This window comes from Rattus norvegicus, chromosome 18 (genome assembly GCF_036323735.1).
Source record: "Rattus norvegicus strain BN/NHsdMcwi chromosome 18, GRCr8, whole genome shotgun sequence".
Classification (NCBI taxonomy): Eukaryota; Metazoa; Chordata; class Mammalia; order Rodentia; family Muridae; genus Rattus; species Rattus norvegicus.
The window spans coordinates 77,233,201-77,260,866 of record NC_086036.1 but is presented as its reverse complement, the minus strand read 5'-3'; the positions used below and the strand labels follow the sequence as shown (position 1 = coordinate 77,260,866).

The 27,666-nt window shown below is 45.1% G+C and overlaps 1 long non-coding RNA gene across 1 annotated transcript in view; it reads right to left on the bottom strand.

The window, feature by feature from the left end:
• Window positions 1–195: 195 nt before the first annotated feature.
• The window catches only part of LOC120098146 (uncharacterized), a 31,855-nt gene continuing 4,384 nt past the window's right edge, over window positions 196–27,666 (bottom strand). The window contains exons 3-4 of the long non-coding RNA XR_005496158.2: window positions 1,250–1,362; window positions 196–513 (exon numbers count right to left, since the gene is read on the bottom strand). This is a non-coding gene — a long non-coding RNA (uncharacterized LOC120098146). The remainder of the gene's footprint in view (window positions 514–1,249; window positions 1,363–27,666) is intronic.

Sequence of the window (27,666 nt, the reverse complement as noted above, 5' to 3'; positions counted from 1 at the left end):
AGAGAGAGAGAGAGAGAGAGAGAACACGGCTACCACAAGGTCCTTCGCATCACTAGAGGAAGGATGCCAAAAGCAAGACAAGACAGGGTCTGAGTGCTTAGCGCCAAAGTCGTAAGTGTCAAAGGTCAAGTATATCCAGGAGACAGAGGTTTGTTGTGAACCCCACCAGCTGCCCTGATAACAGAGTGAGGGAAAGGAAATTTGCCTCCCAGTGGCGTTTTTAGTGTGTGCTGTTAAACAGGACGGGATGATGGAGTGAAGATTTGAAAACTGTGACCCGTACCCCAGAGCCTTCTGGACGTCATCCCGGACTTGACCTCATCTATCAGACGGTCCTGCCGTTATCAGCCAGATGTGCCAGGTGCTGCTGATACCATCATGACCCCACCTCTTCCAGGTGTTCAGGCCCGCTTCTCGGCACCATTTGCTGGGCGCCTGGCTGATGTGTCTCCTCCATGCTGTGATGATTTTCTACTACCCTGGGATGTTTATGGGCTCCATAAAGGGCAGGTTCTAAAAAAGATTATAGGCACTGAAAAAAGGAAATACAACCTTCTCTTCCGGAGAATGGAGCCAAACAAACTAAACATTTTTGGAATTTCTTGCCTGCCACGAGAAGGTGATGGCCCCCCCATTGCCATCTTGGTTGTTTTATGTCCTCAACAAAAGTCTTCAAGGGGTGGAATAAAAATCCCAGATATGAGACGAATGATCTGGTTCTGTCTCCAGGGACGGATGTGTCTCATCAGGGAAGCCCCATGAGGAAGCTGCTTGTTCCCAGAAGCACAGTTTGGGTTCACACATTCTGGTATCCCAGAATATCATTCTCTGAAAAACACCACTGTCCTTTTTTTTCTTTAATCTAAGATTCTGAAAACTTTTAGAGGTTCAGATAAAAGGCTTTTATACATTTTAGTGTGTCTGGAATATTCATATTGAAGAGTTGCAAAGATTCGAGGGTGTCTGACACAGGCCCCCCCATGTCAGACCAAGAATGGCTCTCTAGGGACTTGAAAGTATCCCCATGCAGTCACCCCTGCCCAGCAGGTTGGAGCAGGGATAACCCCCTTTGAAAATGGCTTGGGATCCACCCTTGGAGGACCTCACTAGAAAAAAAGATGGGGACTTAATAAAAAGGTCTTATACTTGGTTTAGAAACATTTAGTAGTTCAGCTTTGTCCCAGTCTCCTGAGTGACACCATCACCTAAGGTGGGGTAGATGATCACAAGAGACACATTTTCATCTTACCTGGCTAGCGAGATCTCCCAAACTTCCAGCAGGAAGGTGTCCATGCCCTGGTCTTCGATAGTGGCTTCCCCTCTGTCTCAAGCCAGTGGATGGAGAAGTGAGCCCCAGGAGGCCTGGGAGGCAGAAAAGATCCTTCATTATTTCCTTCCCACAGGACTCCTTCTCTTCCTGCATCCTGGGAATGATGAAATGTATTAGGATGACAAAACCCTGTGCTTTCTGTTCTGGACAAGTCCGAAATCAGCTTGCAGAAAACCACAGGGCCCATAGGCTGAATCCTCAAGATAGTCCTTGAGGTCCTCCCTCTAGAAAAGGTTAAGAATTCTTGGCATAGTCTGGTGTCATGTGACTATGTCATTCCCAGCTCTACTTCAGCCCTCTCTGGTGCATCCCACAGCTCCCCTGCTCTCCTCACAAGAACACCGTCAAGTATTAGGGCTTACCCTCCTCAAAAATAACATATGTATTGCATCTAAACATGGCCCTATTTTTATACAAGGTGCATTCTCTGTCACCAGGTAGACATACACTTGTGTATGTTGTTTAGCTCATGACTTTGAGCCAATGTAACTCACCAAGGATTATGCCTCTTATTCTGAGCTGGTAAGAGCCGGCTTGGGATCCAAGTCCTCTGTGATGAGTCTCAGGGGCTAGGTCTATGCGGGGATGGCCGGATATGGGCATCCACTTTGTTCTAGATGATACCACCCTTTATCAAAAGTGTTTGAACGCCTTCGAGGGTGAGATGCTGCAGTCAGGTCAGTGCCCAAGACCTGGCTTCCCCCTCCTTACCTGGCCCCTCACATAGAGCCCTTGTGTTGCCTTTAGACTCTAATTTGCTCCACACCTCTCCTTCTGTGTGTTCTCCTTTCCCCTTGGAGATCCCTTCGTTGTTTTGGACCCTTCCCTCCCCCCTCCTCATTGCTGGTGCTGAATACTGGGGATAGAGGCTATTCTGAGCATACCAAGATTCCCCCATGCCAGTCTGATACACAAGATGTCACCCTGGGGCTAGGGAATCCCAAGTCAGTTCAGTTCTCATGGGTATTGCCTTGCATGTAGCAATATTTCCCAACCCTAGGATACTAGTAACTAAGAAACTCTGCCATGAGAACACTCTCTGTCATTAACTATTCCACAGTCACCTGGGTAAAGTTGTCCTTGTCCATCACTCAACGCTAAAAGTCCCACTTGACAGCCATGATGTCAGATGACAACTTGACAAGAAGCCATAGCAGAAAGACTAACTTGAGAGAACACTAGCAACTAGAGGTCTCAGAATTACTCTATTGATCAGATGATGTCTGTCTAGAAGATTCCCTGTGAGGAAGGAACAGGGTAGGCTCCACAGGTTCTCCTACCACAGGCAACCCATGGAAAGCAGGAAATACTATTCAACCCCCAGCTGTGGCACCCATGAGTCTCACTGACCCCAGGAAGTGTGATGTCAGCTACAGAGTTGGCACTTCCTGTGTTGCATCAGCTCTCTCCACGGAACCCAAATACAGGTATCACCAGTGCCTCAGGGGTGCAGGTAGCATGTGCGTGTCAACATAATGTGGAAGAGGCCCTCAAGTTGGCAGCCATCTTGTTTATAGTACAAGGGAAGGCCACACTTTAATACATATATACTGAAAGTCAATAATAACTGAAATGTTTCTACATTTTCCATGTGTCTGAAAAAGGCCACAGCACGGGCAAGTGTGCACTCTCACACGGTTGTGCAATTACTTAGTCATGTGGTCACATGGGAGTGTGCTCATCTGGGACCTCCTCTCCTGTACCCCTCACCCATTGTAAACGACCATGTTCTTTTAGCCTCTTTCCTCAGTCTTGTGAGGACTGCCTGAGGGATCTCACCTGCATTCGCACACACTCAGAAAGTAGGTACGTAGTAAAAAGAGTCCCTAAGGAAGTTGGCTTCATTGTGCAGGTGAGTTCCTTCCCTGGAATGAGCTGAGGCGAGCGCTCACCCTCACCTTACCCAGATCCAGCCAGTACCTGCAGCTCCCTCTCCTGGGAAGGGCTGCTGTGTACCTGTCCTGTAAACACAGTCCCCAAGTCCCAGGAACCACCTGTGGACGGTCCCTGCCAGCCAAATCTGCCTTCACGGAGCATAATCTCTGAGAATGCCCTAATTTCTCTCATTCCCTAAGCCTGTCATAAGGGCTGAGACGGGCTTATCCCTCTGAACAGATGAGATTAGTCGATCATGTCAGAGTCAAGAGGGGGATTATGATGCTTGTAATACACTGAGTCAAATTAAATGCTTTTGTTTGTACATCAGAAGATCCCGAGGCTGAGCTCCTCTGTCTTCCGCCGGGTGTAATAAATTGCCAATAAAACACAAGAGTGCAGAGGAAAACCCTCCAGCAGAGAGCAAGAACAAAGTCAGGACGGCTTCATCTTTTCCCTTCCGTTCAACCAGTGAGTCAGATTCTTCCTTCCACTGGGGTCTTGCAGTTTTTTTACTCTCAAGCGGGGACCAAACACCGGGGAGAGCTCTGTTCTAAATGGTTGGCCCTGGCTTCTGTCTAGTGGGATGCTGGACTCGGCATCCATCCGCTCTCATAGCATGAACAGTGTTTGGGGGAGTCGCACACCTCCACAGTGTTGCATGCATGGTTGCGTATGTGCACATGCGTGCGCACACACTTACCGACAGAGGTGGGGGAAGACAATGTTGTAGTTTCCTCCTCTGCTCTCAGTTGCCCATCCCCCCACTCCCACTCCCTGCTTCCCTTAGGGCTCCTCCTGAGCCATTTGGGTTAGAGAACATAACCCTTTTTTTTTTTTCAAATTTCATTAAGAATTAACCCAGGAAATAGTAAAGCCAAGGGAAACACTGCAAACTCTTGACTGTTGTCATTCTAGACTCCTGTTGGTGTCAGTAAGGATAAAGCCTCTCCTAGAGGATTTTTATAGCAAATTCTATACCCGTGACCCTTCCCAGGCCATAGATGGGCTTCTATACAGACATGGGGGCTCTGCTCTGGTGCCTCTTGGGCTCCATGTATTTCCCTGTAACCTCTGAGGCCTACTACCCCTGTTCTGCCTCTGACCAGGGCTGAGCAAGCCTTAGTATCAGAGAACTCATGTGTCTTTCCCTCCCAGAGGTGAAATCATGTGCTGTCCCCCGAGGTGGTGCACTAATGTGCAAACTCCAGACTCCAAGTCCCCTGCTCCAGTGAAGGTGGCTGCTCCTGAGAAAGATGAGCTTGTACAAATGGTGGCTCTTGAGTTTTCTTTCGAAAGCAGAGGTGATGGTTGGGACTCTCTGCTTCTAGATGCAATGTGGGCATCAGGAAGACCGTCACTCCTAGCCCAGCAGAAACACAAGTGGGGTGGGTGAGCATTTGAAGCTTTGTCTGAGGCAGTGAAAGGACAAAGGCTGAGACATAATAAACACCTTTCGGAGAGAGAGAGAGGGAGAAGGATGTGTAAGCACCTGGCACTGAGTGGCATATTGATTCAACTCAGTCTTTTACAAGGTAACAGAGAGCCGTGGGGAGCTGTGAGAGGCACCGGGGCCAGAGCACTGTCCCACGGAATATCGGTACCTGTGCACACACTCCTCTCTGCATCTCTCCAGCTCTCACCAGAAAGACTGGGGGATAAAAAGTCTCTCAAATTGCAGGTCTGGCGTAGGAACCAGGATATACACAAGGAAAGTTTTAATCAGCCTAAGGGAAAGCCTCGGAGGCCTGGAGAAGGGGCAGCCAATGGCATTATCTCTTGGAACTGTCAGAAGCCTTAAGGATATCTGTCTACAGCTGTGCTACAAAGAGAGAAGCAATGGAAACTGCTCTGGTGCTTTGACACTATTGTGACGAAATACACCACAAAGGACACTGAAGGAAAGGAGCATTTGTTTTGGCTCCCAGAACAAGGGTACAGTTGATCATGGCCAGGAAACAGTGGCAGCAAGAACAAGAAGCAGCTGGTGCAGTTACCAAGTCGAGAGGTAAATGCTGGCACTCTACCTGGTTTCAGCTTTTTATTCAATCCAGGATGTTGTCCTTGTCCAGGGGACGTGACCAGTCATAGTCAGGGTGGGTCTTCTATACTCAGTACATTTCTGAACACACACACACACACACACACACACACACACACACACACACACACACAGAGTCACACACTCACACATGCACACGCAAGCACACACGCACATACAAACACAGACACAGACAGACACACACACATACACACACTCGCATGCACATGCACACACACACATACACACACACACACACACACACACACACACAATTCCACGGTAATTCTAAATTCAGTCACGCCAACTGTGAAGATTAACCAGTACAAGTATGCCCTTGGAGTAAGTATAAAGATAACATATGAGAAGGAACGGCGGTGGGAGGGAACAAGAGTGTAGGTGGGAAAGACTGTATCCCACCTGTGATGGAGCAATATCCTGATTAAACACAAGTCTTAATAGTGGAGAAGATGAAAAATGTCACAAAACAACAAGCTAGCAGAATGACAGATTTAGCCAACCACATGGATAATTAAATGAATGCACTCTATGATTATTAGACAGAGCTTATCATACAGGATTAAAAGCAAGAGCCAAATCTAAGTCACTTTAAATAAAAGACAGGACCTCACGGTGGCCAGGCTTCTGACCATTGGATGTATTCTGTATGTTTATAGCCTGATGCACACTGTATGTATATAGCCTGATTCATATTGTATATATATATAACCTGATTCATATTGTATGTATATACCCTGATGTATACTGTGTGTATATAGCCTGATGCACACTGTATGTATATAGCCTGATATATGTTATATTGTTTTGTATATATATATGTATATATATATATAAAACCTAATGTATGCTGTATGTTTATAGCCTGATGTATATTGTGTGTATATAGCCTGATGCATGCTATATGTACATAGCCTGATGTATACTGTGTGTATATAGCATGATGCATACTGTATGTATATAGCCTGATGTATGTTGTATGTATATAGTCTGATATATAATGTATGTATATAGCCTGATGCATGCTGTATGTATATAGCCTGATGTATATTGTGTATATATAGTCTGATGCACACTGTATGTATATAACCTGATTCATACCATATGTATATAGTTTGATACACACTGTATGTACATAGCCTGATGCACACTGTATGTATATATAGCCTGATGCACACTGTATGTACATAGCCTTATGCACACTGTATGTATATAGCCTTTTCTGACCTTCTCCCTTTGTCCTTTTATTTCATCCAGGACCTTGTTCTGTGGACTGGTGCTACCCACATATAGGGAGAATCTACTCATATACATGGAGAGTCTCAGCCTCTTAGCCAAACCTATCTGGAAATAGCCTCACAGACACACCCACAGGGTATTTCCTTAATGTTCTTCCTGTTTGTTAATCCAATTACATTTCCAGTCAAAATTAGCCATCACAGCAAGACATAGTAACCCACCAGTTTTGTTGATAATTAATTACCACATCGGTACACTACACCCAGGACACCAGGTCTTAGGAGTTTTGGTTTTTTCCACTGTATCTATTACGATTATCTGTATACCAAAACTATGCTTTAAAAAAAAATCTGTCTTCAGAGTAGCAGGGTATACGTGAGTGTTATAGATCACTGCCACATCGGATAAACATGATCTCGATGTGCTAAGGGTTCATAATGAGCAGAGAGGCCATTGCCTAAGCAGAGAGGCCATTGCCTAAACAGAGAGACCATTGCCTAAGCAGAGAGACCATTGTCTAAGGAGAAAGACGATTGCCTAAGCAGAGAGTCCATTGCCTAAGCAGAGAGCCCATTGCCTAAGCAGAGAGCCCATTGCCTAAGCAGAGAGCCCATTGCCTAAGCAGAAACTGTAAGACATCTTGAAGTCACAGGAAGAGGAAGGTGTTATGTGAGACCAACCATGGCAGTCATGTTTCTCATTCTTACATAAAATCCAAAGGTACCTAATAGGGTTCATGGGGTCAACGGTAGAATTCCCAGCAAGTGAGACTAACCTCTACTCTTGAAATCATATAGTATTACAGGCACACACTCGACTATGTCATACACAAATCTCTTTAGGAAAAAAAAATCAAATCCATAAGTCTTAATAGTAAGGGTAAATAAATTAGAAATAATCATTAACTCACTCTTTGGTTCTGACATGGAAACAATCCCATAAATGGGTGGCCAACACTAAGGGGCTTCATTCGCCCATGGGCTTTCACACCAGCTCAGTCATTGGCAATCTCCCTTACTGGCAAACTCAATAGAAAGTGGTTAAGGGAAGGCTGTTCTCAGCACAAATCAACCAGAAGCTTATAGATCACTCAACCCTCAGGAGCTGCTAAGTGTTGTGGGTGTCAGTAGGTGACATGTAGAGTAGACCCAATTGCTCTATCTCCTGGGAAATGGTAATCATTTTTGACAATGTTTGACGGAGTGTTAGATGACAAACTTTTCAATTCAGGTCATACTGATCCATTTAGATGATGGGGGGAAGCAGAATGGTCTTCAGTGAGGATGAACAATTTGAGGTACACAGCTTCCTAAACTGTGGGCCACTTAATGTGAGGCTCAGGGAAAAGAGGCACCAGTAAAAGGTTTCTGACCAGGAGGAGGTCAAAATTCATCTAAAATCGAATACCTAAGGGATCCAAACCTCTTTGTGGGTGGGTGCCTTGTGTTTCTTTCATTGCAGAACTTTATCGAAGCCTTGGAGCTGAATTCCAAGCATACACGCTGCACTGTATCACACCGGGCAACACCAACAAACACTGTGGGAAACACCCTGGCTCGCATGTTCTGAACCACAGTGTTTTGACTCCCCATGCATGACTTTTCTGCTCTTACAAAAACATGATGCTTTGATTATAGAAATTTAATATTTCATACTTGAGGTTGGCTCTAACTATCAACCTGACATAATGTGGTGTTGTTTGGGAAGGGTATATCAAAGAGGCATTCTCTAGATTAGGTTGGTCCACGGGCATTACTGTGAGGGATATTTTTCTTAATTAGCCCATGAATGGTCTACTCCCCTCAATGAACCAATTCATGGTCTGGGTCCTGGATGGAAGGAAAAGGGGAGAGGGAGCCGAGTACCAGCATGCATGCAGCAATTCGCCACAGCCAGCTCTTGACTGTGGATGTGATGTGCCAGCTGCTTCAAGTCCCTACCACCTTGAGCTCCCGCTGGTGACAACCTGTAACCTGAAACTCTGAGTTTAAAGAAACTTCTTCTCCCTAAGTTGTCTCTGTCATGGTGTTTGATCACAGAAAGGAGAAATGAAACTGGCATATCTGCCATGGTCCTTCTTGAGAAAACAAGCTATTATATCTCTGATTACACTATTAGAATATCTGATTTTTTAAAAAATTGATATCCGGGTTACTGACTCAAACTTCACCTTTAAAAATGTTAAATCTATCTTACCTTGGGACTTAGGCAGAATTTTTAGGGGTTTCTGAAATGGCCCTAAACATACCCCAGCTATTTTGTGCAGGTACTTTTCACAAGGTAGCACTCTCAGTGAATACGTGTGGTTGTTTTATGTCCCTGTGTACTGTAGGTTTCAAAAAAAGACTTTGGGGGGCAACATGGGGATGTGAGCAGAAGGTTAAGAAACCCTATTCCAGGAAATACTGGTTCTGGGACATGGCAAGAGTCCATTTGCAGTGTAATGGGTTTGTTAATTTGTATCGTGGGCCTACTAAAAATCATAGTTCCATTTCACCTTCCACAACCTCCCATCAGACGCTTCAGACTGAAGTTACTCCAGGTACGGTCCTTCCTACACATTCTCTTTCTTATACTTCCTGGAGGGGAAGAACCGCATTGTCACCACAATGGTCTTACAGGGAGACAACAATGGAGAAACATTGTAGAAAGTAAATCCCTGCTAGGTGATTTGGGTTCAGGTTTGGGTCAGATCGCTCTGGGCCTTGAGAGCGAACCCATCAACCACTTTCTCACTCTGCACTGCAGGCTTGAAACGGGGGTAGGGGCTCAAGACTCGTTCTTGCAGTGGGAATCTTTCCTAAGAACCCACGACTCATTTAAAGAGGTGTCACTAGAGACCATGAGAGACAAGCAACCCGTCCCTGGCCAATGTGTAACAATCTGAGGCATGTGACTGCTGGAACTGAGGCTGGCGTCCTGTCTTATGTCTCTGGTTGTCAATTCACTGGCTCTCCAACTGCAGACTTAAGTTACGATCGATGGGTCGTGTAGCTCATGATGGTTCTGAAGAGGAGACCCTGGACCAGGACTGTCCACTCTCCCTGGATTTCAGATTTCTGGCTGACTTTACATAAAGCAAGGAAGTTAAATTTTTTTTTAAATAAAAGCATTCAAAAGCCTTGCATTTTTGTAACAGAAAAAATTAAGATAACGGAAGAGAAGATTCTCTGACAGAATTCAAGGGTTTACACATCCAGACTAATGAACTAATATGTTAAAAATTCTCTCAGAAATGATGTATGTGTTGGTTCAGATTATTGTAATTTCCAAGATCCTTGGAGTACAGGTGACCCCTCTCTACAGTGCGTATGGTGTGACTCTGACTAACACCTCCCCTTACAGTGTAATTATCCAGATGGGTTAGGTGGCACTACCTGCATCAACTGACCACTGTGTGGGATGCCCCAACCGGTTCCCTCTGGTTGAAAAACACTATCTCAGAGACATAAAATCCTTCAAGAAGTTCAAAGATCTGCTGGCGTAGCACATGCCGGACACTGATGCCTACTCTTGATCTATGTCAGTATCAACCATGAGAGAGCACTCAACAAGTTCTGCTTGGGAAGGATGTGCTACTGAGGAACTCCAGCCAGATGCCAGGGTCTTACCGTCACATCCTAGCTCACTTCGGAAAGCGTCTCACTTCCAGAAAACATCTGGTAGACAAAAGCAGTCACCCAGTAAGCCACCCTTGCTACACACAATGTCCCTTTTCCTTGGAGAACTGCATGGAAACGCTCTTGGGGGACGCTTGGTGTGAGGCTGAGCTACACACACACACACAGAGGCTCACATGCCAGCAACCATCAGGAGATCATGGAGGCTGATGACAACGCTCCTCCCTGGGGCCGTCTTCTGAAGCTTAGGGTACGGAGCCAGAGCACGCCCACATCAGCTGCTGGATTAAGAACTGAGGGTGGGTGAAGGAGTCAGAAATAATACAAATCTGGAATACAAAAGGTTTCTCTAAGCTTCAAAAGCAACCCAGCAATAGAAGGCAGGCTCTGTGCGTGTGTGTGTGTGTGTGTGTGTGTGTGCGTGCATGCGCTTCTGAAATAAAATCTAATTATTTAGTTGCATACTAGAAATCTTAAAAATGCATTAAAATAGTATATGTTATATTATATATTTATATTAATACATATCAATTGATATATTAATTAATAACATCAATTAGCATATTATATAATTTTAATATATCAATTTTATAATTGATAATATATTAGTATCTATTCTAATGTGCCACTAAATAATTAGATATGTAGATGAAATATATTTTTAAAAATATTTCACGTTTAATATATAAAATTAAAAATTGTATTTTAAAATATGCATATTTTAAAATTAGATATATAGTTAAATATATTTTTAAATATATATAATTTAACCAGGTCTCAGTGTCCAGCAGTCAGCGGAAGTCTAAGAGGCAGATATCTGGAGCTATGATCTGGCTGAGTGTGTCTGGAACATGATGGTTCTACTGGCCTCCAGGGGACTGAGACCTGGCAGGAGACGGGGACTGGGGGTTGTTCTTTCCTGCCTCTCTTGGCTCCTTGGTGCAGCGTATCTTGTTCTGAACCAGCACTGGAGTGGACACTGTACACAGAGGTTTGCGCAAGAACATGGCCGCCAACCTCGCCAACAATTCTCTGCTCCATACCCAGACCCAAACAACAAGCTCGTGGCTGACTCACAAGGTGACAATCAGCTAGAGCATCAGGACATGAAAGCCCGGGAGTTCCTGGTGATGGCCTTGGAACAGGAAGCCTCCTCCATTTCCTAACTCCAACTGAGTCCTGTGTGTGATTTTGAGAAGCACCTTTCTCTTCCGGTTCTGCCCCTAACCTCAGGTGAGCACTGGGGAGGCTTAGATGCTCTCCTTGAGAAACAGTGTGCAAACAGGAACGATAGAGGTGTTCGTTTATTTTTCCTTCAGTGGCCATGTGAATAAACATCGCTTCAACCCTACGCCACTAATTGAAAGTTGGAAATTACCCATGACTTCTGTACAGTTCTGTTCTGACATATCTCCTGCACACAGCACAGAGGGGACACCCTGCGACACGTTCTGTGTCTCGAGATGGGAAGTGCATTTTGTTGCGAGTCAAAGGCGGGCAGGTCAGACCAATTTGACTTTCTGTGTCAGTGTCTCGGGGTCTCTAGCATGGGGCGTGGCTCTGCAGCTTGATGGTCATATGAGAGGGACACTGTGTGGCCCTACAGAATGGATGGTCCCTCCTTAGTATTTCTTTTTCCTTTTGCAGACCTGGAGACCTATAATAAGAGCATGGAAGTCAAAGGTGCCTTTGTCTTTTGTTTAATGAAATGTCACAGGGTAAACAAAGCCATCCACGACTTGGTCCTTCCCAATATATGAAGAGAGTGGGCAGGAACCTGACACTGTCACTGTTGGCGTCACGACTCCTCTGGGGTCAGCCCGCCTTCAAAGCTCTACCTTACAGAAGGCATCCTCTTGTGCCTCTGTTTCTGCACAGTGGATCTTTTGAATACGTATAGAGAGCCACTAGGATTCTATGTTGACCACACAGGGTTTGTCTGAGGGCTATGCAGAGAGTGATGAAGGGAGGCACTGTCTCCCCCACCTCCCCCGACCCCATCCTCTTCCTGCTCCTTTATTCGTGCTTCATTAAGAATTATGCCATTAATAAAAGATCCTAAGTTTCGCTTTTTTAAGTGGCCAAAAATGTGTGTGTGTGAAACCTCCCTGTTTTGTGCATTCCTGGCTACCATTTGTGCCGGGATACAACGGTATGATTACCGGCTGTTGCCCGACAAGCAGCTCTCTCTCAGTCGGAAGAACAGACTTCCAAGGACTTGTGAGAGGAAACCCTGAAGAGCTGCAGCCACAGTGTTGCCACCCTCACCTTGTTGAGGGAATCCTGTGAGCCTGCAGCCGCCTGCCTTGAACTGCTGTGCCACGGAAGGAACTCAGTCAGGATTCATTTCAATTCAAATCTTCAAAATTTGTAATGCATTCTCTCTATCCTCCTTGCAAAAGCTACCTAAATAAAGTTTATGTGTGAAAGGAAGACAGTACCAAAATCTGTTAATATTAGAATAATTTGATTGTGGAGAATTACAGGATTGTCTTCTGTTTAGGTTTTCGTTTTTGTTTGTCTGTTTCATATTTGACTGTGTGTGTGTGTGTGTGTGTGTATGTGTGTGTGTGTGTTAAGTTAAGTTTCTTAATGTTTAATTAGACTTGATCTGATTTTTTATATTTCCACCCCTTTTCTAAGCAACCCTCTGCACTTCTAACCTGAGACAGAAAGGCAGAGGATCCTGATTCTGTTCAGTGACTGAAATCAGGACTTGCTCTTTGGTTTCCAGTTTGAGCCGGCCCCACTCCATTTGCCTGCCCCCCCCCCCCACATGTGTAGCGATTAACTTGGAATCCCTGCTGCTCAGAGTCATGGAAATGGTGAGGAGAGGGTGGACCATTTTGAGATAGAAATGTTGGGAAGTGCTCGCCCGAATGAGCCAAGGCCGAAGAAGTCCTGGGCAGAAGAGCAGGAGAGGCTGCATAGACAGGTGATTCACAGGAAGCTGCATGTGTAGACGCAGCTGGCATTTAAAAACATGACACTATTTCCATTTTAAATGGATTTTGGAAGGCCAAAGAATATGTTCTTTTCCTCTCTCATGCCAAGAACTAGGTCAGCCCTAAAAAAAAAAAAAAAAAAAAATGAAGGCAGGCAGCAGGCAGAAGGGTGTAAGTTGCCTTTGTAAAGGGGAAGAAAGTTACCTCGTGTTCCCAGAGGAAACAGGGGTGATTGTTCAAGAGAACAGCCAAGAGGAGCGCAGAGCTGCCTGGAGTACACACGTTCCAGCCTGCTGGGGTCTGCTCCAGAGCCTGGTGCCCACCTGTACCAGTGCCCGACAGACGGGCAGGGCCTTGCTCTCTCCATGGCTACAAAACCACCTTAGATCGCCATGCCACACTGTATGTAAACTGAGGTGCGTTCTCCCCGCTTGTCAAAACTATCCTGAAATCCCATTTTCCTTTAATAAAGTATAGTTTTGTCCTCCAGATGTATGCTTGAATAAGATGTCATATTCTGTTTTTGTTCCCCATTGCACCCTGCTGATGTTCTTAGGCAGCGAGAAAATTACCTTATTGAAACATATTGCCGGTAGTCACTACTGTGCCAAATTTTGCATCAGCATTACACACATGACATATCCAGAGACCTTTGAGTAAGACTATGAATATCAAGTGATTGAAAAGATTATACGGGCTCAGGTCTCTTTCTTGGGGTATAAAAGGTTGTGGTTCTGGATGAATGTCTTTCAGATCAATATAATTATGTCATAAAAACATGTCACAAAATAGTTTACTCGGAGCCCGTACTCTCACCCACCTCTGCCTTGCTCAGCCTTCTGTGTGGAATTGCTCCTAGTGGCTTCGACGGTCCTGTGGGCTCGTAGGTTTGTATTTTCTGATTTCCCATCACGCAGCGGGGCACGCTCCATGCCGTCTGTGTACATCCAGGAGTGTGCAAAATGCACAGATGGCCCGTGGGAACTAGGGAGCTGTGATTTCTAGGGCCTGATGCCTGTGAAACCTGTCACCCCACTTCTAAGGTGAAACCTGTCACCCCCCTTCAGCCCATAGACACACAGAACATATGTCCACGTGTGTTTGGCTTATCTGGGTGAGGAAAATTCTAGAGCGGAGGGCAGTGGGGCAATTGAGGGGCTGGCGTATGACCTAGAATCACTGCCCTGTATTAAGTGAAGCAAGGAGGGGGTCTAGATACCATGAGGCCCCTCCTCTTGCCCTCCTCAGTGGCAGTGTGGGCACAATGGATTCCAGATAGAGCAAAGCCAAGCTCAGGGGACGTGTGGAAACAGAAGAGTAGAGGATCCACACTGGTTTTTGGATGGTCACTGGCTGAAATACTTTTTTCACACGGTCCATATCGGACTACAGCTGTTGGTATCTTGTGACACCCAATCCAGCAGGACAGTTCTTCATAGAAAAAAGCACCTCAGTTAAAAACTCTGTCTCTGGGTAAATATCTATATAGTTCCTAGGGAAATCGGAGAAGTATATTTTAACTTTGAGAAAAATGAACTCAAGTTCTTCAACTATTGCCCAGTTCTTTTTCCGCGGTTCTCTAGTGGTCCGCCCTTGCAGTATTCATTCTGCTAACTGTTTAGATGAAGAGAATGAAAACATTCAGAACACGCACTTGTCTGTGCCTAGCTCTTGCTGCGACCGACCCTCAGCTGAGACTCTCCTTGCTGGCAACTCTCACACCACGGTTTTCTAACTCCCCATTCTCTGAAAGCAGAAAGAGGGGGGACTTTCTGGAACTGGAGGCCTCCTCCCATTGCTCCTCCTTAAAGGAGTCTATGGCTACCAGCTCTTTCCTGGGCCTCTGTCTTCCCTACTCAACTTAGACTTACTCCATTCTTGTCAGTTTGTAGTCACAGAAGCCCGTGTCTCTACAGCTCTCCCAGAACCCCTTGTGGAGAGCAGAAGGAGGAGCCTGGTTCTCAAGACTGGAAACAGATGACAGGACCCTGAGCCCAGCATCACAGAGTACCTCACACATGGATGGTGTCGGGGAAGGCAGAGCAAGCAGTGAGTGTTGCCTGGAAAAATCAGAAAACAGGTTGCATTTTGAGGCACTTCGGACCACACAGAGGTGTCTTAAGAATGCTGGGTAACCGCACGCACCCTTCAGATTCTCTGGAAGTTGCTCCTGTTGGCTTTACCGCCTCTTCAGTTACTGAGCCCCCCTGTACAGGGCCGAGTGAACTGAAGCAATCTTGAGCACCAGCTAGTTTTGTTCTTCCTCCAGCTGTGCACACACCTTGAGAGAGGCCTCACCCAAGGGGTCCCCCGTGTGCAGCAAGTTGCGACCTCAGACTGATCTTAGAAACGTCCCCTTTGTCAATATGAAGTTTGGTGTGTTGTGCGGGAAACTACACAGGGGAACCGCAGAGCACCAAGGCACAGCTCACCAATGGAGGGGTTCATACCTCCTAGTGTAGAAAGCCATCCCTCGAAAACAAGGTCTTCTTAGTGTTTGCTCTACAGGACCAGGGGCTATCTCCCGCCTACGTATTTGCTATTTCACTACATTCAATTTATGGGAGGGGAAATCCTCTCTTTTGCTCCCTCTGCTCATGAGAAATGAAAGCATTAGATGGAGATTTTATGACATTAACGTCTGCAAACATAAATCATCCTAGAGTGGCCCCCGTCTGCCACAGGATGTGTCTAGCAACCTCATACTATATGAGGCCCAGCCAGTGATGGTATCTTATTGCCAACTTCCTCTTCAGAGGGTTGGAGAGGGTCCAGTCCCTGTACACAGGGTGATAGTGCCTGTTCCCAATGGACACGGAGTTGGCCCAGGATGCAGCGTCTCCCGTGACTTTCTAGGCACTCAGTGTTCTTGTCTTCTTTACTTTCCCCGCCCTGGTTTTAACCCAAATCCTGTGTTTATCACCCTGTCATTAAACATGCCAGCGCGGTGTTTATCCAGCCATCTTCAATATCTGATTCACGGTCGTTCCTCCCAGGGCTCAGCCGTCTCACATGCCCACCTGTGCCTCTGCTTTTAAGTGGAGCCCACATTCATCTGGCCTCTGTACCTCATGACAAGATCATAAATTACAGCTCTCAATGAGCCCCTCCCCTTGACCCCTAACTCATCTCGTGATGTGATTATGAAGACCTCCCCCACCCCCAGGCAGGCACCGCCCCAACCCGAACACCATCTCCAGCTTCACAGTGTGAGAAACTCAACACAGCACGCAGCGGGCTCCTGAGCTCTCTTCCTGAACTGTACTCAGCCCTGCGCGACATAAGAGGTTCAGGTGCTCAGAAGGCAGGGGAGCTGAGACCTGGGTGCCATCCTAGGGCACTGGGGGTCAGCCTCGCTGGGTTGGGACGCCTTTCTCATCAGAACTGCTGGGAAGGAAGGAACGGGAGGCTAGGAACCCAGGAGGGTGAGGATAGAAAGCTCCCTAGAGAACAACTCTGCTAGCATTCGAGGTTGCCGACACAGAAATCCAGCCACCTTCGGGGGTAAATGCAATGTAGAGACGAGGAAGAAGCAGGCACAGTGCACCAAAGGGTGCAGCAATTCTCTCTGTGAAAACAGTCCCAGGAAGCCAGCAGTAGTCCTCCTGTGCAGGCAGCTCTCTCCCAGAAAGAGAATGGCAAGTTCAAGCGTGAGGGCCCGCACAGTGGGAGCCCGTCACATGGGCGCATCATGAAATTTTACTGCAAAATATCCTTTTTTTTCTTATTTGAAAAGACAAATTATTAGCATTTTTAAACAATTTCAATATGTTTAATGGCTGAAAGTTAAGCTCAAAGTGTTCCGCTCACTGAGTAAAGTACCAGGTCTGTAAACAGGAATCTTAAGTTACCCCAAGAGTACACTCATTTTAAATTTTACTTGAAAGCGGGATGTACGTTTATTACAATTTCAAACAAAATGCTAATGCCATTAAACAAATGAGGTTTAGGCAAATTAACTGCATTTTAATATTCTGAAAGCCTATGATATAGGACATTGTGTTACGAAACATTGGCTAGAAGCATCGGCTGCAAGTGGGATTTTCATTGCACTGAATCTCAGGAGAATATTTGTAATTAGTATCATTTGCCTAATACTTCAGGTTAATTAGAATATTTAATTGAATAGCTGTAATCTTCAGAGATGACTATATTATGATCAAATTAGCGCCATCCCGACACAGCCTGATCGCAGGGCGGCAGCCTGCCTTGCTTCTGTTAGCTATTCAGCCCTCTGGAGCGTTCAGCAACATAAGAAAAAATCTGTTTCTTACACTTTTGAATTTTAATGATCCATTTGAACTCTGCCATCAACATTTAATTATTCTAGGAAGAAAAAAAGTCCCAGCCATGACTCCCATATGGCACGTTGGCAAATGTGCTTGCCCACGGTGGCGCCTGCACCTCCCCAGTAGCTCAGAGGGAGATTTAGCGCAGCCCTGCCTCTGAATGCAAGGCCTATCCCTCACAGTGTTTGCAAATACGGACCAGACGAAAGCTTCGGAGCTCCGTAGAAGGGGTTACTAGGATACTATTGTAGCCCCATTAGGAACAGATGAATTGAGTTTCAGAATGCTACAATGCGCTTAATCCTGTAATGTCGACACTGGCCACTGTATTGTGTTCGCAGGCTCTGTGGAATCAGGTGGCCATGTGGTTAAGCCTCATAAGATAGGAACACATTTTTTTAGGACACAGGGGGCAGGGGTGAGGGCAGCGTCTATACAAAAATCATCCTGGAAGCGAGGGGGCAGTGGGGAGGGGGGCTGACACTTAAGAAGTGGGATTCAGTGTGCAGACACCAGTAAAGGAATGTAAAAGGAGCTTACCCATGGATCCTGGTCCCAAAATTATGAGAGTTAAATGCTCCTTACAGAATAACCCAGGGCTGTGGAAAGACATTTAAGTACAGCATGTCTCTAGAGCAAAAGGTCCCTTCCTAGTGTGGGAATGTCCTGGTGTTCATGTTGGAAGCATAGGCAGAAGCCGCTGTGCTAACCCAGGCAGCTTTTCCCCAAGGCCGGAGCACCATTCCATGCAGAGAGAGAAACAGGTTCAGAAGGAAAAGTGCCTCCTGTGTTGCCAAGGCTCCAGACATCAATCGCCCTCAGATTCCTTGCCTTGCTTATAGCATAAGCACTAGCTCTATTTACTCAGGGAGGTCTGGGAGAGTATTGTGGGCGGAAATAGGTTAAAGAAGAAGGGATAGAATAAATTGCCATTTAACAAAGAGATTATTTTTTCCCCAGACAATCGTTTTCGTCTTCGAAAACAATAAAGGAATGGGCATCTACACGTGTACACACCTAGAATGTGTTCAAGTAAGTTTTTAAATACGGAAACTATGTTTGGCTTTGAAGTTCACTGACGAACCCAAATAGATGACTGTCGTTAGCTGTGGTGGTAAATATGGGAGGCGAGCTCACCATGGGCAAATGCCACTCCGAGACTTGTGTTTTGACTTTCTCACAAGAGTTGAAACGGCACGCCGATAATTCGGACCACTGGCAAAACCAAGCGGGGCTGGCACACGAGGGGCTGGCACACGAGGGGCTAGCACCAGGCTGGAGCCGAGCAGCCTTGTTCACAAACACTGAATGACGTGTTTAGCCAAGTCATTCAGGATGTATTTCATGGATAATTGATATTATGAAAAGCGGTAACGGTTGTAAAACCTGGAATGTCTTCAACCAAACAGGAAGAAGAGAGGGCATATGGCGGTGGAAATCACCCCAGAATTAAATACTCTCAGTCTGCACTAAGGTGACTCGCCCCCTCAAGTGAGATGGGAGAGAAAGCACCGCCTGGGAAGCAGACCTGGTTCTGGGGTCACGGGTTGCGTGGGCGCCTGCTGATACAGCCTGCTCACAGTGCAGAATTAAAGCGGAGCACTTCACCCACTACGTTCTGTGATCGCCAATTTTATTTTCAAAGCTCTTCCAAATAATGATTTAAAATCCACTCTCCGGCAGCAGTTAAAAAGCACCTTGAGAATTCATTTTACTGGGGAGCACGCTGCATAATTGAAGCTTTCTCCCACGAAATCTTGAAAAAATTGCTGAGCACGGAAACCGTCTCTGTCGTGAGCTGGAATCTTGCCTTATCTATAAATCTGAGCCTAAAATTGTTTTGTGCAAAATCAGTTGTGCTTTCCGGGAGCTTAGCGTTCTATCTGCAGCGATATATCAACTATCCAAAGGTAGCTCTTTGCGGAAACATGCCTCCGCTCCCGGATCCACGAGCATCTGCCGGCAAGCATTACGGGCCCCGCTCCTCCCGGGTAGCCGGGCGATGATGTACGGTCTTCTCCGTGGAGGTGCTCCCCACACATGAAAACCCATCCAGAATTAAAAATCTGCTCCACTAATTGTGGAACAAATTTTCAGCAGCCCTCTTTGAGAATCCAGCCCTAAGTATTCTCCCATCTATTAAACAGATGGCAGATAAGATTGTAAACATATTTGCTTCATATTGAATAGATAGTTTCTGGCATAATACTAATTAACAAATTAAATGACTGACTTTCTGCATCACATTAGAGTTAAAACCACTTTGTAAGTTTGTCTTGGGTAGTTATTTACTTTGACAATAGCACGCAGTGAAAAACTGTTAAATGTTTCCCCAGCAACATTATGCGTGGAATAGTTTTCTTTTTTAAAACTCCATATTTTATTATAATTCATTTGGCTTTCATTACAGTCACTCATTACAAAATGTATGTGCATTTAATCCGTTTCCAAAGGCTGCGCTTTCCCACAGCCCCATTCCCCATCGTTGTGTCTGCTCTGAGAGAGTGTGCATGGAGCTAAATGTGTCTCTTCTCCTCTGCGTCCCAATACTTCAGGTGGGATCATTTGGGAAAGAAGAGTTGTGATGAACTGTGTGACTGCCGGGCTGTGAAGAACATTTCTGCCGAGATCATTTAACGGAGAGGGTGCTACTCGATGCCTCTCCCTGGGTCCTGGCAAGGGCACTCAACACCCTCAGCTGTGGAGTCCTGTGTTAGCCGTTTAGAGCCTGGAGGGCTTCGTTCGTTAGCCACTATTCATCCTGGGCTCCCTGAGTTTACCTATGAAATGGGAGCAAAACTCTCCCACCTTTTCCTGGGATGCATCTTGACTGTCCTACATGAAACATGTGGGCGGGAGCCCTGAGGAGTTCTCCTAAGGGGACAGCAACTTTCTATTTCAGCGTCTCCAAGCCCCGGTTTTCCACACAAAGGAACATTTGTTTAAGTGAAGACATCACAAATCTGCATATCCGCACACAGAGTGTTCTGTGTTATTTCTATAGCAATGTACTTTGCGGGAAATGAATTTAGCCTGAATTTCACAAGCCTCCAGCCTCTCCTCTGAAAATATAGACTCCTTGTCTTTTCTCACTCGCTCTCCTTCCCCCTCCCCTTCATACAGTCCTTTGTAGAAAATGACTCGACTGACAGATGCTACAACACTAGCCAAACAGAGGGGCAATATGGGCCGGCGATATTGAGATAGGATTTATGTGAGTTGGTCACACTTTTGCCAGAGTCTCGTCATTTCTGTAGGGCTTAGTAAAGGAAATGCTGAGTCAGTTCCATATCTGTGTGGGTGCGTGGTGGTGAACTCTCTCCAGCAATGGAGAACCCGTGTCACCGATCAAAACTAATTCCTCCCGTGATGAAAACGAGTGTTCTCAGGGTGCCTTCAGAAGCAGAGTACAGATGCCTTTTCAAGGTCAGTAGCACTGTGGCAACAAATGCCAGCAGAGTAACTACATGGAAAGAGATTCTGAAGGGTTAAATGGCTGAAGTGGAAAGGGCAAGCTCCAGATTAACTCAGGGCCCGAATGTGCTCATGTCCCTCAGTATCTACGTGAGGCACTTGGGACTGCCTCGTTCATAAACATGTTATATGTGTGTGTGTGTGTGTGTGTGTGTGTGTGTGTGTGTGTGTGTGTTCATGTCCCTCAGTATCTACGTGAGGCACTTAGGACTGCCTCGTTCATAAACATGTTATATGTGTGTGTGTGTGTGTGTGTGTGTGTTCATGTCCCTCAGTATCTATGTGAGGCACTTAGGACTGCCTCGTTCATAAACATGTTATGTGTGTGTGTGTGTGTGTGTGTGTGTGTGTGTGTGTGTGTGCGTTCATGTCCCTCAGTATCTATGTGAGGCACTTAGGACTGCCTCGTTCATAAACATGTTATATGTGTGTGTGTGTGTGTGTGTGTGTGTGTGTGTGTGTGTTCATGTCCCTCAGTATCTATGTGAGGCACTTAGGACTGCCTCGTTCATAAACATGTTATATGTGTGTGTGTGTGTGTGTGTGTGTGTGTGTGTGTGTGTGCGTTCATGTCCCTCAGTATCTATGTGAGGCACTTAGGACTGCCTCGTTCATAAACATGTTATATGTGTGTGTGTGTGTGTGTGTGTGTGTGTGTGTGTGAGTTCATGTCCCTCAGTATCTATGTGAGGCACTTAGGACTGCCTCGTTCATAAACATGTTATATATGTGTGTGTGTGTGTGTGTGTGTGAGTTCATGTCCCTCAGTATCTATGTGAGGCACTTAGGACTGCCTCGTTCATAAACATGTTATATATGTGTGTGTGTGTGTGTGTGTGTGTGTGTGTGTGTGTGTTCATGTCCCTCAGTATCTATGTGAGGCACTTAGGACTGCCTCGTTCATAAACATGTTATATGTGTGTGTGTGTGTGTGTGTGTGTGTGTGTGTGTGTGAGTTCATGTCCCTCAGTATCTATGTGAGGCACTTAGGACTGCCTCGTTCATAAACATGTTATATATGTGTGTGTGTGTGTGTGTGTGTGAGTTCATGTCCCTCAGTATCTATGTGAGGCACTTAGGACTGCCTCGTTCATAAACATGTTATATATGTGTGTGTGTGTGTGTGTGTGTGTGTGTGTGTGTGTGTTCATGTCCCTCAGTATCTACGTGAGGCACTTAGGACTGCCTCGTTCATAAACATGTTATATGTGTGTGTGTGTGTGTGTTTGTGTGTTCATGTCCCTCAGTATCTATGTGAGGCACTTAGGACTGCCTCGTTCATAAACATGTTTTATATATATATATATATATATATATATATATATATATGTGTGTGTGTGTGTGTGTGTGTGTGTTATGTGTGTATGCATGTTATTTGTATGTTTCTGACAGTTCATATTTATAGACATTTGGTGCACTTAAAAGTAATCTTTGTAACTTTTCAGATTTTATTTATTTATTTTTTTATTTATTTTTGGTTCTTTTTTTCGGAGCTGGGGACCGAACCCAGGGCCTTGCGCTTCCTAGGTAAGCGCTCTACCACTGAGCTAAATCCCCAGCCCTATTTATTTTATTATTAGTTTTTTTTTTCATTTTCCAGTTATGCTTAAAGCTGAAGTGGTTATTCAAAACACTGTATATTCATACATTATGGCCACTTGAAATCTGAACGGTGGCAAAAGCGTGATGGACAGAAAAAGAGACCACTCCCATTCCTTATAACTCTCTTTGAGGCGGGACATGCTCCGTCGATCAGACAGTGAAGGAAAGAAGGGTCAAGTGAAGAAAGCTGGGGCAGTATACACAGTGAGAATGGTCTCTGAATGCAGGCTGTGGTGTTCTGAAAGTCAGTCTGTGGCCTCGGAAGTCTCTGCTTCTCCTCAGCACCACTAAAGCTCTTGCGGTTGTAGTACTTACTGTACGGTGGGAAAGAGGTTCGCTCTGGGACCCCTGATTTGCTCAGCCAAGCAGGTTTTTCCAGGTTTTTAGGATCTCAAACATGTTAGGGAAGAGATGAGCTACCCTGTGCCGTCAGCTAAAGTCTTGAACGAGGTAATGCATTTGAAAGTTACCAGGGTCTGTCTGTGTATGTCAATTCACAGAGGTTTGCTAGTAAGATGTGGACAGAATGTTGCATTTCAAAGGTTCTGCCTGATACAGAAATACTGCCAGTTGAAGTCGTACCAGAGGCGCCCAAGGACTTTTGCCATCCCATGTTGCTGATTAGAGTAACTCTGTATTCTAGCCCCTGCTACCTATGTACGTAACAGAATTTTATGTTGAGGGGTGTGCTTAGAGGACTAAATAAATTCATGGTTAAATCTGGATTTTAATAAACAGTGACCAAGTGATCTGTGAAGAGCTGTTATTTTTCCCCCAGAGGCTGAAGAGTGAGGACAGATAGGCACTCCCAAAATGTTCTCCAGGCTGGGCTTTGCCCCTGGGGCAGAAGGATCTCCAGGGTCTTGGGTTTTCTTATCAGATCCACTTAATCTATTAATGCAGGGCCCAGTCACAGGGTTTCTGAGGCCCATTGCAAAGGTGCCTTCTTTATTTACGAAACTGGAAAAAAAGCAGTTTCCACACAGAGGGAATAAAAGACAGAAGGAATAAAAGACAGACACCACTGCTGGCTGACATTGTGGACTTCTTAGACTTCTCCTGAGCATGACAGGAACAATTGTTGTAGGAAGCATTTAACTGCCTTAGGGCGAGAATCCACTTTCCATTTGTGTATAATACAGGAGAAAAGACAGTTTCCATCATTGGGCAGAGTCACTCTATGTTTATCTGTCACCGCTGCCTTGAAAAAAATCTGCTGGGGAGACCTCCAATCCCCCTTTAATACAATCAGGTAAAAATGACACAATGTTACAGAGTCAGAGCCAAGAGCAAATGCACACCAAAAAAATCGTTCTCATAAACAAGGAATTCTTGACATATAAACCATTCTGGATTAAGTAAATAAATCATATGTGTGTGTGTGTGTGTGTGTGTGTGTGTGTGTATGTGTATCATACACATACACATATATACATACATAACCTATTTATTTATTATCTATGTATCTATCAATATCTACCTATATATCATATATCTATATCATTGTCTATCTATCGATCTATCTATCTATCATCTATCATCTATCAATCAATCAATCATCTATCTACCTGTACTGGTTAGCTTTTTGTCAACTTGACACAAACCAGGATTACCTGGGAGAAGAGAACTGAGGTGAGAAAACGCCTGTATCATATTGTCCAGAAGGCAAGTCTATGGTAACACTGTCTTGACTCATGTTCAGTGTGAGTGGGCCCAGCCCTCTAGGCAGGTAGTCGTGTGTTGTATAAAAAATCAGGCTGAGCAAGCCATGAGGATTAAACCAGTAAGTAGCATTCCTTTGTGACCAGCTCTTGCCTCAGCTTTCTTGCCCTGAGCTCCTGTCCTGACTCCCCTTAAGATAAACTACAATTATATGACAAACTACAGTGTAAGTGGAAATAAATCCTTTTTCCTCCACAATTAGCTTTATGCCACGTTGCTTTGTCACAGCAACAGAAGCCAAACTAAGGCACTATTTTCCATCCTCTGCCCCTTTAACCGGAAATCCATCGTCGGTATATCATCTATCTATTCTTCCACCCGTCCTACCTAGCTTGTAGTTGATATTACCATATAATGATATGATATATCATGTAATAAATGACATATTATATGATGTGCGAATTTGTATTATTTCAAATAGCTGCTTCAGCTTCGAGGTCCGTGTGAAACAGTGGGGAGGGTTGTACACCTTGAAACATAAAAATACTTCGAACTAAAAAAAAAAAAATAGTTTTGTATCCACCAAAATGTCCCTAACTTTGGACTGTCAAAAAATATAAAAATATATCTATGTATAGGTGTGCATAGCAGTAGATACATGAGTCCATTTAGCTTTATGAAAAAACAATCCTAGACTCGACACGGATCTTAAGAGCAGGCAACCTGGCACGTGTGGTATTTTCAGATGATTCTGTGATGATCTGCGGAGAAAGCCACAAGAGCAAGGGCGTGAGATGAAATGAAAATTCCAGCCCATCCTTAAGCAAGGCCCCGCTTTTATGAATGTGGACTCCGCTTCCTCTGCTCTTCCCAGGGTATGGCAGGTGTGTGTAAGCTTTACTAGATTTTCAAAAACTGATAACGAGGCAGACGACATACTACCTTTGGGGAAATAATTGACAGGTAATCAAAACTCCAAGGGAAAAAGCCAAGTAGGAAGCGCCTGTCAAGTTAATAAGTTGCTGTCTATTCTGAACACATCGCGCTTCCTCCTTCCTGGTGTCAGGACGAGAGCACCCGCATCCGGGTTGAGAAGACAATTGAAGGTGACACCCGGGGTTCGACGCACAGGCACATGGGTCCCCATGCTCTGGGACATGTGATTTCTCTCCACAGTCAGATGGCAAACCCACATCAAAGAAAAGCGAGGATGAATATTTATAGGAAAGCGTGGAAATTCATGGTAGTTTCCCAACATTCCCCATTTTACAGGAAATGACTGATTCTTATGGAAGCCAGCCAAAACCAAATCAAGTATTGTATTCAATACACCGGAAACCTTAAGTAAGTTAAATACAAGTAAATTAAAAACTAAAAACATAATTTGGTGAAAGTTTGACAATATGGCTATCTATAGAAAGGAGATGTTTGCCTGTTTGGTGGGCTGTTATTAGCTTAAAATACTGTTTTTCTGAGTAGATTTATCCAGTGAACTAGATTCATTTTGCTTCACTCCAAAACCGGCTTTTAGGCTCAAGTGTAGACTCAGTACGCTTCATCCTTTATTGTCTCCCCCCCCCCCCCCGAAACGTACTGAGTTCGTAACATTTGCACTTTGAAACAAAATGCGTGAGACTTAGAGTGGAAATGGGACTGTGTTGCAGTCAGCCTTAGATGAGTGATAGAGGTGCTACTCCTGCAAGAGCCCGGCTGGGGCCAAGATTCCGAGGCAACCCTGGTGCTGCTGGGACACAGTCTGTAACTCAGAACAGTTTGAAGGGTGTCATTAAACATGATGGCCCAGAAGTGTGGGCACATAACTGAGTGTCTGTGACTACAGGCTACTGGGAGCAACCCTCTAAGTCCCGTGACACCCATGGTCTCTTTGTTCTCTCGCTCTTAGCCTTCCCTTGGAGAGTGGCTGTCTATCCTAAACAAGTTTTTCTGTCCCATCCCATTGTGGTTTCCAAATACCTCACATCTATCCTTTTCCTAACCTGTCAGCTCCAGGTGATTGTCTCCATTGCCAGCCAGTTTCCAGAGAAAGCTCTGAACTTGAAACTGAGGGAGTTCAGGGCCACACTCAGGCCGTCTCTGGCCTTTCCCTTCTTTATGTGCCACATGGGGCAGACCCAGGTGACTTCCTAGGTTCCTTTCCAGGCAGAAGTGCCGGTGTATTTTCTTTACATCTTCTACCTCAACATCCCATGTGCAAATTAGATGACTGTAACGACGGCAACCTGCCCACCACCATCCATTTTCTTGAACTTAGATTATCTGAAGGAATTTGGGATCGTTTTCAAAGTATGGGGGCATGCAAGGCAGTTGGAATACAAACCCAGACCAGCCCAGCATCATGATGGCTGCCACCACGATTCACACACTGCCCTTGTGAGAGTATTTCAGTGTGCGAGTGAAGGTGGTTTGAAGTCCAGGGAGGGGTTAAAGGCACCACTTTTATTTTGGGATGGCCACAAGTCATATGCTATTTGTCCGTTAGCAATTCAGTAAGGTAACCAATGACCATCCAAGCAAGGCAGGGGAGCAGACCAGAACAGTAGGTGGGGGACAAGGTAGAAGCAGATCCTGAAAATATTCTCAGGACACAGGTCTGGAATTTTCCTTCCCTTCATGAACCCTTTCAGCTAAGAAATAGCTTCAGGTTCCAATTCTCTTTATAATGTACCCTAGAGTGAAATCCTGACCGAAGGAGACATATACTTCTCTACCCTAAAATCTGACCACATCTTCATGGAGAGCTAACTGTTGTTCCCTTCCCAGCTGAGGATGTCAAAGAAAGAAAAAAATAATAATTTGTTTCAAATGATCCAAAATTATCTCCTGAGCACTAGTGGACACTGGACACATTGAAAGTTTGAAGGGGAAATGCCCAAATGCCACAACAAAATGATCGAAGACACCAGTGGAAGCAACATCTCCTTGTGTGGGCTTGGGCTCTTCTGTGTACAGGATAATGAAAGGCATCTTGCAGGGTGGAGGTGAAAAATTGGATCTGAAACTTCTGACTATGTGTGACTAGAAGTTTTTATGCTGACGACATCATGTCACTCTGCTGGATTGATCTTGATCTAAACCAGCTGTAGCAATTCATCATCACATTGAACGCTAAGGAGCGATGAGTCCATTTCTCAACCAGGTATGTGTCATGTCAACGCTGAGGCAAGGGGGCTGCATCTCGTATAGACACTTAGTTTGTAAAGCTTTGAAGAATAGATTTTTCACTAAGTAAAAGTAAGCCCCAAGGAAGTTGTTTCTTTAATGACTGTATACATGTCTCAGTCTGTTGCTGTGTCTTTTGATTATTTCAAATGTATTGAATCAGACCCGATCATGTGATTATCTGCTGTTCGATCTATGGATTCTTGATTGATCTTTCTACCATCTCATCTAGCTGGGTAGATTTAAATTCACCTTTAGTTCCAAGGCTGTGTGTTGCAGCATCTCTTTAAACTAGGTTACTGATGCTGAAATTAATATGGGTGTGTATCAATGCTGTCACGTGGTGAGTTTGGTTCATAGCCTCTAGTTTCTGCTAAATTTTGCCTTTGCT